Source organism: Haemaphysalis longicornis, unplaced genomic scaffold (assembly GCF_048455015.1).
Source record: "Haemaphysalis longicornis isolate Haplotype H1 unplaced genomic scaffold, Haemaphysalis longicornis Haplotype H1 scaffold_2, whole genome shotgun sequence".
Classification (NCBI taxonomy): Eukaryota; Metazoa; Arthropoda; class Arachnida; order Ixodida; family Ixodidae; genus Haemaphysalis; species Haemaphysalis longicornis.
The window spans coordinates 50861-64028 of record NW_027526295.1 but is presented as its reverse complement, the minus strand read 5'-3'; positions in this window follow the sequence as shown (position 1 = coordinate 64028).

Here is a 13168-nt window from a genome sequence, read left to right as displayed (position 1 = left end):
GCTAGTACCCATCACGCTCTTCGCCTCCCTGTCTCACTTCTCTCTTGATGAATTGAACGGAGGTTTGTCAAAAGCAGTTCAAATTTCCCGCCTTCGCAGTGCTTGCGCGCCCCCTGCCTGGAACGAACAGCGCGAGCGGTTCTCGCACGTGCCGGCACCTTACTGCGCAGTCCACAACGCGTTGTTTTCGGCGGTCCCATCTCCCCGCGAGGGGGACTCGAGTAAATGCGTCGCATAGGGGGTGGGTGTATTGCGTTAACGTTTAGTGTTTGGGCAGTTGGTGGTAGTGAATGCGTTGTATCAGCAGCTTCTTGACGTAGTTTGAATGAGTCAAGGATATAAGGCGCGTTCGCAGCCTCCCATTCTGTGTCGGCTTTGTGGCGCAGTGGGTAGAGCACCATGTACATTGCGTTCCGCCCGCACGGTCGAGGGATCGAAACCAGGCGCCGGATAGTATTTTTTTCTATAGTGTAGGGGGAGGGGTGCGGACAACGACGGTGCGGACTACGACGGACGTCAACGCGGGTGACATCGTGAGTTACTGAAATGCTCTGCATTTAAAAGCGCGCAGGAAAACTAGGGATGAAATACAGGTGTAGTGTGACGAAAGCTCCAGGTGGGCTATATGGAGGAAACGGACACAGTTTGTGAGCAATCTGTGCACGCAGCGGGCTGCGCTGATGGCCGAAATCGATGACACACGGATGGATGCTTCTGGGCTCCGTGAGCAAATACAACGCCTCCAGGAGGGCTTGCCGCAGCAAAAAAGCTCATCTGATCAGAGCCGAACGGAACGACCTTTACCGATGCGACACGCGCGGGAGCATAATCCAGAGCTTCCTCGTGCGCTAGTGCACTGAGGTATACAGGCTAGCTGCTGTTATCCTCCCGCAGCCGGAACTAAACACTTGGATTATCGATACGGCCTACCAGTGGGGCCAGTGCAGTGCGCCGCACCATACCCGGTTTCCATGGTGGGCGACTGGGTCCAACAGTATATGTCCTTCTGAATGTCTCTACAACAACAGCAGTAGAAATTTGACAGTATAAAGCTGGGCGCCGTAGACGAAAGCTCAGGGTCGACATCAATATTGGCTTCTTAAATAGTCTTGCGGGACTCAGGTGGGCAGTGCTGCCCTGCCGCCACGTAACAATATGAACGAAGTTTGACACGGGATGAGATGCACCATACACTGAGGCCAGAGCAGATATCGATACACGCGGTGGTCGAAACTCATCTCAGAGATTCGGAGGAGCCTCCCGTACAGCCATAGTGGTTCTGGGCGGGAACGAACAGGGACAGCAGTAGCCGAAAAGGAGAAAGTCGGTGTCCTGTGGAGGCGATCTCTGGGCTGGCAATGATACATGGGAAACTGCACCATATATGTGTGGATAACTGGTGAGCTGCTTTGCGTGCCTACAGCAATAGGCGTAGCGTATTTCTCAGTACACAAGGCACGACCGGAGGCGAACAGCCAGTTGGTTTATTGCCTTGGGGACATCGAACGAATGGCAAACGACAAGGAGCTCCTTATAGTAGGCGACTTCAATGGCCACCTCTCTGAGTTGGACGGATATGCAAGTACAAAATGGCGACCATCTCAGTAGTCTTCCCGAGCACCTGCCTGGATATCCAAATTACCAACCTGGGCCCGCGCTGTCATGGACAGTGCACATGGTGCGCACGCGGCAGTACTTCATGCATCGACTCTGCCTTAGTGTCCCCCCCGCCTCACCGAGCTAACGCAATCCTTGCATTTTGACGAAGACGGCATACATAGCTCTTGCGAGGTGACCACAACCGTCTATATGCATTGACTTCAGCCGGGCTCAGCGCAAAGTAGTGGAACAACCGGGGCTCCTCAAGTCTGGCAAGTTCCTGCCACACAGGTCGACTCCCCACCAGGGAGTTTGAATAGAGTGGACAGCGGCGCGAGGCAGAGTCATATGAGGAGGAATATGTGTTGAGGGGCTCATGCGACGCCACATGGTACATGGTACAAGCACGAAGAAACCGATAGTGCGACAGAGAAGGGGCAGGGGCATCAGAGGCGTTGCGTGCGAAAGGCTTGGCAACCCAAGAACATCGACCAGCAATCAAAACAGGCGAGGCAGAGCCCTCTGAAATAACCTGGATGCTCTACCTATTGTGAAAGCGGGCAATGCAGGTGATGGTGCATGGTAAACTTGTCGAGGCGAGCAGGCACCAAATGCAGAGCCTCCGGGCAGACGGCAAATCGACGGCACAGAGTTTCTGGCCATATGTACAGTCTTTGGACAGGCAGAACCAATTATCTGCGCAGATAACAGATGTAACAGGCCAACCCGTCGCAGACATCAAGAAATGTGTAACCAACCACTTTGAGGGGCTGTACAAGTCTAATGATGCAGCGATGGCGTAGAGGTAGAACACCCGCCTCGCGTGCAGAAGGACCGTGGTTCGAATCCCGGTGCCGGACAATTCCCACCGGATTAAAAAAAAATCCGCGTATCGATGGAATTGCACAAAGAGGCTTGGGGTGCGGCCTGACCCCGGCGACCATTGCCGGTAATGCACTCCCTCACCAGAGCAGGATTGGCCACCCTGGTGTAGTACCGGCCACAACCTCCCATGAATACGCCAACTAACCCTCGGCCCTCAGTCCCCAGCGGCTGCGAAGCAACTGACCACGGCGGCGGTCAGACCTGTGACACAGCAGAGGGTGCTAAGAATCACTGGATCCGGACAGGCCGCCAATGGAATCTGAACCTGGCAACGTTTAACGTGCGAACCTTATCTAGCGAAGCAAGTCTCGAGGTGTTGCTCGAGGAATTAGAAGGCATTAAATGGAATGTAATAGGGCTTAGCGAGGTTAGGAGGGCAGGCGAAGCCTTTACGGTGCTGAAAAATGGACACGTCCTATGTTACCGTGGTCTAGAGGACAGAAGAGAACTGGGAGTGGGATTTCTAGTCAATAAAAGCATAGCTGGAAACATAGACGAATACTACAGCATTAACGAAAGGGTAGCGGCTCTTGTAATTAGGCTCAATAAGAGGTACAAGCTCAAGGTGGTGCAGGGCTACGCACCCACATCCAGCCACGACGACCAAGTAGTGGAACACTTCTATGAAGATGTGGAATCGGCAATGGCTAAAGTAAAAACGCAGTATACTGTAGTTATGGGGGACTTCAATGCTAAAGTAGGCAAGAATCAGGCTGGAGACAAGGCAGTTGGGAACTATGGTCTGGGCTGTAGAAATAGCAGGGGGGACCTACTAGTTGTGTTTGCAGAACGGAATAACCTACGCATAATGAATACCTTCTTCTGTAAACGGGAGAGTCGGAAGTGGACCTGGAGGAGCCCTAATGGGGAGCACAAAAATGAAATAGACTTCATATTATGCGATAACCCTGGCGTCGTGCAGGATGTGGAAGTGCTCGGAACGGTAAGGTGTAGTGACCACCGTATGGTAAGATCTCGAATTAGGCTAGAGTTGAGGAGGGACCGCAACAAGCTAGTACGAAAGAAGCCGATAAATGAGCAAACAGTAAGACGTAAAGTAGAAGAATTCAGGATCGCGCTGCAGAACCGATATTCCGCCCTTAACGAGGAAGCCGAGCTTACGACACAGGAAGCCAGCGACAACCTTACACGCATTCTCACGGAGTGTGCAGTAGAAGTCGGGGGCACTATGGCTAGACAGGATACTCGTAAACTTTCACAGGAGACGAAAGATCTAATCAGGAAACGGCAAACCATGAGAATCTCTACCGCAGCTGACAGAATAGAACTAGCAGAGCTCTCGAAGTTAATCAATAAGCGCAAAACAGCTGCGATAAGGAAGTATAATATGGAGAGGATCGAATACGCTGTAAAGAACGGAGGTAGCCTGAAAGCAGTAAAGAGACGTCTTGGCGTGGGGAAAAATCAGATGTATGCACTTAAGGATAAGCAAGGCAATGTCATCACAAATAGGGATAAAATAGTCACAGTGGCCGAGGAGTTCTATAGGGATCTGTACAGTAGCCGGGACATACAGGATAATGCCGAACGAGACAGTAGTTCAGAGGAGATAGACATCCCACCAGTAACGACCGAAGAAGTAAGGAAGGCTTTGAAAGAAATGAAAGGGGGCAAAGCACCTGGTGAGGATCAGATAACAGCAGACCTCTTGAAGGATGGCGGAGAAATTGTACTTGAAAAACTGGCAAACCTATATACGCAATGCCTAATGACCGCAACGGTACCGGAATCTTGGAAGAACGCGAACATCATCCTAATCCATAAGAAAGGCGACATGAAGGACTTGAAAAACTACAGGCCGATCAGCTTACTGTCAGTCGTCTACAAGGTATTTACCAAGGTAATCGCCAACCGAATCTCCGCAACCTTAGATTTCAGTCAACCTAAAGAACAAGCAGGGTTCCGTAAAGGTTATTCAACAATGGACCATATTCACACGATCAATCAGGTGATAGAGAAGTGCGCTGAGTATACTCAACCCCTATATATAGCCTTCATGGATTATGAGAAAGCATTTGACTCGGTTGAAACCCTAGCAGTCATTCAGGCATTACGGAACCAGGGGGTAGATGAGGATTATGTAAGAATACTAGAGGATATCTATAATGGGTCTACAGCTACCATCATCCTCCATAAGGAGAGCAGTAAAATACCTATAAGGAAGGGTGTTAGACAAGGAGACACAATCTCTCCAATGTTATTCACAGCATGCTTACAAGAAGTATTCAGAACGTTGGATTGGGAACAGGTGGGAGTAAGGGTTAATGGAGAATACCTCAGTAACCTCAGATTTGCTGATGACGTTGTCTTGCTAAGTAACTCGGGGGACGAATTGCAAAGCATGCTTTCCGCACTTGGCGAACAGAGTAGAACCGTGGGCCTGAAAATTAATATGCAGAAAACTAAAGTAATGATCAATAACTTTGGGACAGCACAGCAGTTTGAGATAGATGGAGAGGCAGTGGAAGTGGTAAGCGAATATATATACTTAGGCCAAGTTGTGAGCCCAGATCCCAACCATGAGGCAGAGATAATTAGAAGGATCAGAATGGGGTGGGGTGCATATGGTAGACATTATCAGATAATGAATAGCAGCCTACCATTGTCGTTGAAGAAGAAAGTGTATGACAGCTGCATCTTACCGGTACTCACCTACGGGGCAGAAACTTGGAGGCTCACTAAGAGGGTTCAACTTAAATTGAGAACGACTCAGCGGGCAATGGAGCGGAAAATGATAGGTGTAACATTAAGGGACAAGAAGAGAGCGGAGTGGGTCAGGGAGCAAACTGGTGTTAAAGACATATTAGTAGAAATTAAGAAGAAGAAATGGACGTGGGCAGGGCATGTAATGCGAAGGCATTAAGGGTATTAAGGTCATTAAGGGTAACAGAGGTCATTAAGGGTAACAGAGTGGATCCCTAGAGAAGGCAAGCGCTGCAGGGGGCGGCAGAAAGGTAGATGGGCAGATGAGATCAAGAAGTTTGCGGGGATAAATTGGTCACAGTTGGCACAGGACCGAGGTAGTTGGAGAATAATGGGAGAGGCCTTTGCCCTGCAGTGGGCGTAGACAGGCTGGTGATGATGACAAGTCTAATGCAGCGGAGCCCAATATACGACAAAGCAACCAGAATTGGTTAACCAAGAAGACAGCCAGGAAGTAAGATGGAAGTTCGCGCTTTGCACCATTGATCGCGCGCATCCGCACCAAACAGAGACTGGTCAGGACGGCAACTTCGCCTGCCTCGCGAAAAGTCTCTGTCCCTGCTTCAGGGAAAAACTAGCCAATTTATTCACGGGAATCCTCACTGGAAAGGCAATACACAGCGACTGCTAGTGCCAGGGCAGAGTGTCCTCGTTCTGAAGAATGGAGGGAAACCAGATAAGATCAGGGACTACCGATCCATATCATTAACCAGCGTCCTCTAACGGATTTTCATACAGGCTTTCAAGGGATGGATTGAAGGCTGGGCAGAATATGAGCGCCACCTCACAAGGCTACAGAACGGTTTCAGCCGAGGCCGGGGCATGACGGACAGCAGCTTTGTCATATCACCCAGTGTGCTGAAATAGCGAGAGAGAAAGGCTGATCCCTGATTTGCTGTGTCGTGGACACAGAGAGGGCTTATGATCAGTGTTGTACACGTTCGTCTAAAATAGGAACGAAAGCTCCTTCCTCGTTCCTTCCCATTATGAAACGAGTTCCCGTTACAAGTTTCTATACCGAGAAAAGAACGCGTTCCAGTTACACTTCGAACATTGTAACGAGTCGTTATATTGACGTAAGATTTGATTTTTCAATTACAATTTAATGTCAGATAATCCTGAGGAGAAATAACGTCAGCATACTTGCACTCGCTTCAGACTACGTATATTGCCGCGAACCATGTATGGGTTTGTTTATTTAGTGTTTGTTTACTGCCCCGCCATGCTCGGCTCTGTGAGGTGTGTCCCGAGCGAAGCGCGTCTTCCATTTCTTATTTTTATGCCGCACGGGCTATCTCGTTCAGATAAGCAGGCTGTTTCGCCCAAACGTCACTAGCCCAGAATACTCTTCTTTGATCTACAAGGTTCTCTATGTGAATCGACGGCTCCAGAAACACTCGCGCCGAAAGATAGAAGCCTGCAGAGCAGACGCCTCGGCATTCGAATCGCCGGAGATCGCCTGCACATGTCACTTTGTTGACTGCGGCTTCACCACCTGTGTGTTCTTCGAGTTGTTAGGGGAGCACAAGTTCACTCCAATAAGCTTTTTTTCCTTGAAGACAACTGCGTCGTCTTTGACTTCGTGACATCTGGTAGAGGTGCGGGGTAAATGCACCCTAAACCCTCGTCAAGCCAACAAGCAAGCCCCACTCGTGTCAGCCGCCGACAGCAAGGTCTTCAGCCAGAGTTTGGACTGCTTCCGAATAAAGTGAAGAAAGAAGACGTCGGGACCAGACGTGAAAACCAGACATGAAAACCACCATGGGCAACGCAGGCACAATGACCAGCGCTACGAATCCTGCCCTTGTTCTTCAGCAACCCAGGGAGCCCCCGTCATTGAATGGGTCACCTTCGGAGGATCCCGAAGACTGGTTGGAGCAAGTCGAACGGGTCAGGCTGCTTAACCGTTAGGACTACGCGGAGACACTGAGGCAGGTTTTCTTCTACCTTGAAGATTCACCACGGATCTGGTTCGAGAACAATGAGAGCTCCCTAGAATCTTGGAACGAATTCAGAATGCATTTTTTAACGACGTTCAGCACGGTTCTGCGAAATGAGTGGGCTGAAGTGTTGCTGCAGACGCGGGCACAACACCCTAACGAAGGCATTGTTGTGTTCGTTGAAGAGATAAAGATACTTTTCAGGCGTGATTACCCTTGCATGGCGGAAGAAAAGAAGTTCGGTTTTTAATGCACGGTGTGAAGGACGAACTGTCGGCTGGACTTGTCCGCAATCCGCCCAAAACCGCCGCTGAATTCGTTACAGAAGCCAGCACAATTAAAAAGGCCCTCCAAATGCGTGATAAGCAGTACGACCGCAACTTTGACGGCATGGCCAATGCGAGCTACGTCGACAGCTTGCGGATTCCGACAGATAGCCTACGCAAGACTATCCGCGCAATAGTGAGGGAGGAGTTGCGGGAACTTCTCCCAACGCCGCCGCAACTACAAGTCGCTTGTCTTACCGACGTCATTAGAGAAGAAGTGCAGCAAGAGCTGGGAACTTCAACGACGCGAGAAGCACCCCGCGAGCCACCCCGCGGCTGCTGTCCGTCGCTCTCACCCACCTGCGCCCTACCGTCCCGAGGCCCCGTACCGTCGTCCCCTGTCGCTGGCCCGACCACCTGTGGTGCAACCCCCCGCCTCAAGAAAAACCGCCGTGTGGCGAACGCCCTACAATCGTCCGCTGTGTTACCACTGCGGAGAGGCCGACCACATCTACCATCGCTGCCCCTACAAGGGGCTCGGTTTGCGAGGGTTCTCCGTCAGCGCAGCACGCCCCCGACCCTGCCAGCGCCCATCTGAAATCGAAGAATACCTGTCCAACACCAGCCGCGGACCAGCTGGTTCAACCGTTCGCCGTCACCCTACCGATACCAGTCGCCGAGCCGCCGTAGCAATGCTCAGTTCGCACGTGGAAGGTACCCCAACCCACGCGGGGGAAACTAAAAGCAGCAACTTCGGGAGGTGAAGTTGATGAACGGCGAAAAAATAAAAACCCTCCAACGACGCAACGACTCGCGGAAGACAATGATTCCCTACATTCCCTCAGCCCGACGACCCGATCTAACCCGGTCGTGACTCCTGAACACAACGACAACCACACGGCGCGACGCGTAGCCGACATGACCGAAGCTGCCGCTGAGACGACTACAACGACGACGCGTAGTGCCAAACCGTCAAGATGCAGAAGCCGAGATACGACGCCACGACGCACCTGGAAATCAAGGAGGGCGGCGTCCGACGTGCAGTTGTCCATCGACGGCTTTGATGTAGTTGCTCTCATAGACACGGGAGCCGACTACTCAGTTATGAGCGGATCATTTACGTATAAGCTGAAGAAAGTTACGAGCAGATGGGACGGTCCGCACATACGCACAGCAGGAAACCATCTTGTAACGCCCGGTGGAACGTGCAAATCACGCGTCACCATAGAGGGCACCACACACATTTCTACGTTCGTCATTTTGCCCAACTGGTCCCGCGACGTAATTCTTGGAATGGACTTTTTGATGGACAACGGTGCAATAATCGATATGCAGACCAAGTCAATAACGTTTCCCCCGCGATCACTCTATGACGCCGAAACCGAACCCCGAACATCGTGCTGCTGTAAGGATTGCCGATAATCATGTCACACTGCCATCCCGCGCAAGCTTGATGATCACGGTCTACTGTGAAAATGCTGCTCCTGACGTCGACGCTATCGTAGAGAGTGATTAAAGGTTTCTTCTAGACCGCGGTGTCTCTGTCGCAAGAGGCATTGCGTGCTTCAGGGAACACCATTCCCACGTTTTGGTCCCTAATTTCTCCGAGGAGTACTAGCATTTAAACAAGGGCGCGGCAATTGCGTTCTTCGATGAAACGCAAGACGCAAGTGACGTGATGGCGGTCGCCGACTTTGAAAGCACACCTGAAGACACCTTCTAGCTTCCGCATCCCTTCGACGTGAATCCGGCGCGACCACAAGAACAACTTAACAAATTATTGGCTTTGCTGCGTCGCTACAGCGAGTGTTTTTCGTGGAATTCAAAACTACGTCAGACACCTCTAACGAAGCACCGAATAATAACCGAAGATGGAGCCTGTCCTACCGGACAGTCACCGTACCACGTCTCTTCACACGAGCGGGAAGCCATCCGGACTCAAGTCGAACCATGCTCAGCGGCGACATTATACAGCAGCCCGAAAAGCCCGGGGCGGCGCCGGTCGTACTAGTGAAGAAAAAAGACGGCAAATTAAGGTTTTGCGTTGGCTACCGGCTACTGAACGAAATCACAAAAAGGACGTGTACCCCTGCCACGAATCGACGACGCACTCAACCACCTCTGCCACGCGAAGTACTTCTCATCGATGGATCTGAAGACAGGCTACTGGCAAATTGAAGTGGACGAGAGAGATCGAGAGAAGACTGCATTCATAACCCCGGAAGACCTATACGAGTTCAAGGTGATGCCTTTTGGGCTATGCACGGCCCCAGCAACGTTCCAAAGAGTCATGGATACTGTGCTAGCTGGCCTGAAGTGGCACACCTGCCTCGTATACCTCGACGACGTTGTGATATTCTCCCGGACTTTCGACGAACACCTTGCAAGGTTGCAGTCTGTACTCGAGACCATCCGTACGTCGGGGTTAACGCTGAAGCCTGAAAAGTGCCGCTTCGCGTACGAGGAGCTCGAGTTTTTGGGCCACGTCGTCAACGCCATGGGAGCCCTACCTGACCCGGCAAAAACTTGAGCCATTCCGAATTTCCCAAGGCGAAAAGACAACAAGGGCGTGCGAAGATTTCTCGGACTGTGCGCATACTACCGGCGCTTCGTCGCAACCTTCGCACGCATTGCAGAGCCGCTCACACGCGTGACGAAAAATAGCACCCCTTTTAGCTAAAACGACCAAGAAACAGCATTCTGGGAGCTGCAAAATCGCCTGCAAAGCTCGTCCGTGACGCTCATTTCGACGAAGACGTCGTAACGGAAATACACATGGACGCCCGTTATATAGGCTTGGGTGCCGTCCTTGTCCATGAACAAAGCGGGTGCGAAAAAGTAATCGCCTTTGCCAGCCCTGGTATGTCGAAGGAGGAGAAAAACTACACAGCGTATGAAAAAGAGTGCCTTGCTATTATAGGGGGGATTGCAAAATTTCGCCCATACGTGTATGGTAGAACATTCAAGGTTGTTACAGACCACCATGCGCTGTGTTGGCTCGCCAATTTGAAGGACCCCTCAGGCTGTCTTGGCGGTGGAGCTTGCTGCTGCAAGAATTTGACGTTACAATCGTCCATAAATCCGGCAGGATACAGTCCGGCGCCGACTGCCTTTATTCCTTTATTAATTCCGTGTTCCCCATAATTGAAAAAAATTCGGGGAACGAAACCCGCTCCAGCCAAGCTATGGCAGGTTAACAGCAAATAAAAAATAAATAAAAAGGAGCGATAGCCCAAAAATATTTTTTTTTGTAGAAACCAATTTGTAGATGAGAAACAAAATGCCGACTGCCTGTCCCGCGCTTTCGTCGACCCACCACCACAAGACTGTGATGAAGACAGCGCGCTGTTCAGAGTCGTGATGGAGAGCGACCCAGCTGCCCAGCAGCGTGCGGACCCCGGCGTACGCGTCATAATCGACTACCTCTACGGATGCAACGTCGCAGTGCCCAGGGCCTTCAAACGCAACTTACCTGCATTCAGTCTGAAAAACTCCGGTCCAGTGAAGAAGAATTTCAGCCCTGGAACGAGAACGAATTATCTCCTTGTCATCCCCGCAGACCTTCGTGACGAAATTTTGGAAGCGTGACACGACGACCCATTTTCCCGATATCTCGGCACAGCCCGCACATTCGGAAAAATCAAGGCGAAGTACTAGTGGGCCCGCCTTACATACGACGTCACTCACTACGTCCGGAGCTGCCTTGACTGCCAGCGACGAAAAACGCCGCCGACGAGACCCGCCGGACTTCTGCAGCCGATCACCGTCCCATCGAGGCCCTTCCAATAGATTGGAATGGACCTTCTGGGCACGTTCCCTACATCCCGATCCGAGAACAAGTGGATTGTCGTAGCGACAGACTACATGACGCGCTACGCAGCGACCGCCGGTCTTTCGAGGGGGACTGCACAAGAAGTCGCAAAGTTCTTCATAAGCCAAGTTGTGTCGATATATCGATATACAGACATGTTTGCAATACACAGTTTATTCATCATCTCTCTTCACCTCACGGCGTTGTTTAAGCCTCGCCGCTGTCCCAGCTAACACAGCTGGATCTTCGTCTTTCTCCATTGCATACGGCTCTGCGTCGCACGTGGCCTTCTGGCCATCCTTCGTGGCGGCGCTTATCGCTGCTGCGGTGGCCTCCTCGCCATCCTCCGACAGGTGGCGACATGGGTCATGCTCACGTCTCCGTTTCCTCCTCGCCTATCTCACCCCTGCCGCATATCTGTCCCCGCCCTCTGGCCGCTTCTCCGTGTCGGGTGCTTGCGGAAGGGGGTGTGGTTTGACCTCTAGCTCTCAAGGTCAAAACTGGTCTCCCCGCGAATAATGCCCGAAGTAGCGTAATGTTGCTTTCGCTAGAATAAGAAACTGGGACGATCAGGGTGGATAGAGGAATGCGTCAGGGTTACCCCTTTCACCACTCTTGTACCTGCGGCACGTGTCGGAAGTTGAGAGCAGCCTCCTGGCAACCTGGCCTGGGCTTTGGTCTGACGTACACGACAAGCGGTATTGACGATGACCGCCGGATCTCAGGCCTAGGTGGCATACGCAGACGTCCTTCTGTTGATGGCAGAGACTCCTCGCGACCTGCAGAGCCTACTGTATATATGTGAAGCTGAGATGAAGCTGCTAGGCCTTCGATTCTATGCCAAAAAAACCACAGTTTTTCAATTGACAGGGAAGCTGGCAGAAGGCAGGGCACTAAGATTGGAGAAGGAGGTCCTGCAAATTGCCTCATCAGTTAAGTACCTTGGAGTTAACTTGTGCAGCGGAGAGGACTTGTTCGGGCTTCATGAGGAGAGTAGGGAAAACTGCTCTTAGAGCCCAATGCATATGGCGACGCACGTGCGTACGGGTATGTAACCGCTTTTTAATGATCAGAGACTTGTGGAAACTGGTTAATGTCTCAGCTCTGACATTTGCTAATGCGGTGGTGTGCCTGTCGGCGAAAAGCAGCGATGTACTTGAAAGGCGACAGGGAGAAGTCGGCTGAATGGCTGTCGGATGCCATGGTACGGTGGCTAGCAAAGCCGCCGAAGGTGACGTATATGGTGGTAAAGTTTGCCTGCTCGGGAGGCCTCAAGCGAGCTGGCTTTCTACAAACGTCAGTTCAATATGAATCGTGACAGATGGGTGAGGAGAGTCTTTGACTACTTATGGGAAACCTGTCTTAGCACGCGATGGACTCGGCGGATATACCAACTGGAACAAAGGTTCGGCCACATGCAAGGCCCCATTCTCGCGCGGTCAGTCGGGGCATACGCAAAGTCAGTACAACAAAGAGACCGTGATGTGGAAAACCCGGCCTAGAAGCTATAGCATTGACCGATAAAGAGACTCTTTCTACCGCCACCACGATGAAACCGGCCCGCCTATGCGATAATAGCGTTGGAAGCTCCCTGATTTTCTAGGCTAAAACAAGGGCACTGCACGCTCTGAGCGGCAGCATGTGTTCGATACGACACTGGCGTGTGTGTGGAGCAGCGCTTGTGGTATCTCTCATGAAACAATCAGTGTGACGAACTCGGCGAGTCTGTCTGAGATAACACAAGCAGTAGCTCTTGGCTCCGAGGACTCGGAGGGGGAGGTGCAGGCTGCGGCAGTATCCCGAACTAAGCGACGCCTAGAGCCGTGGAGGGCAGCATGCAACACTACAAGGCAGACGGTCGCTAACAGCGTCATTGTGAGATTGGAGATGGAGAGTCCGCGACAATGCTTGGGGTGCGCCTCGGCGGGCGCAAAGCCAGCCCC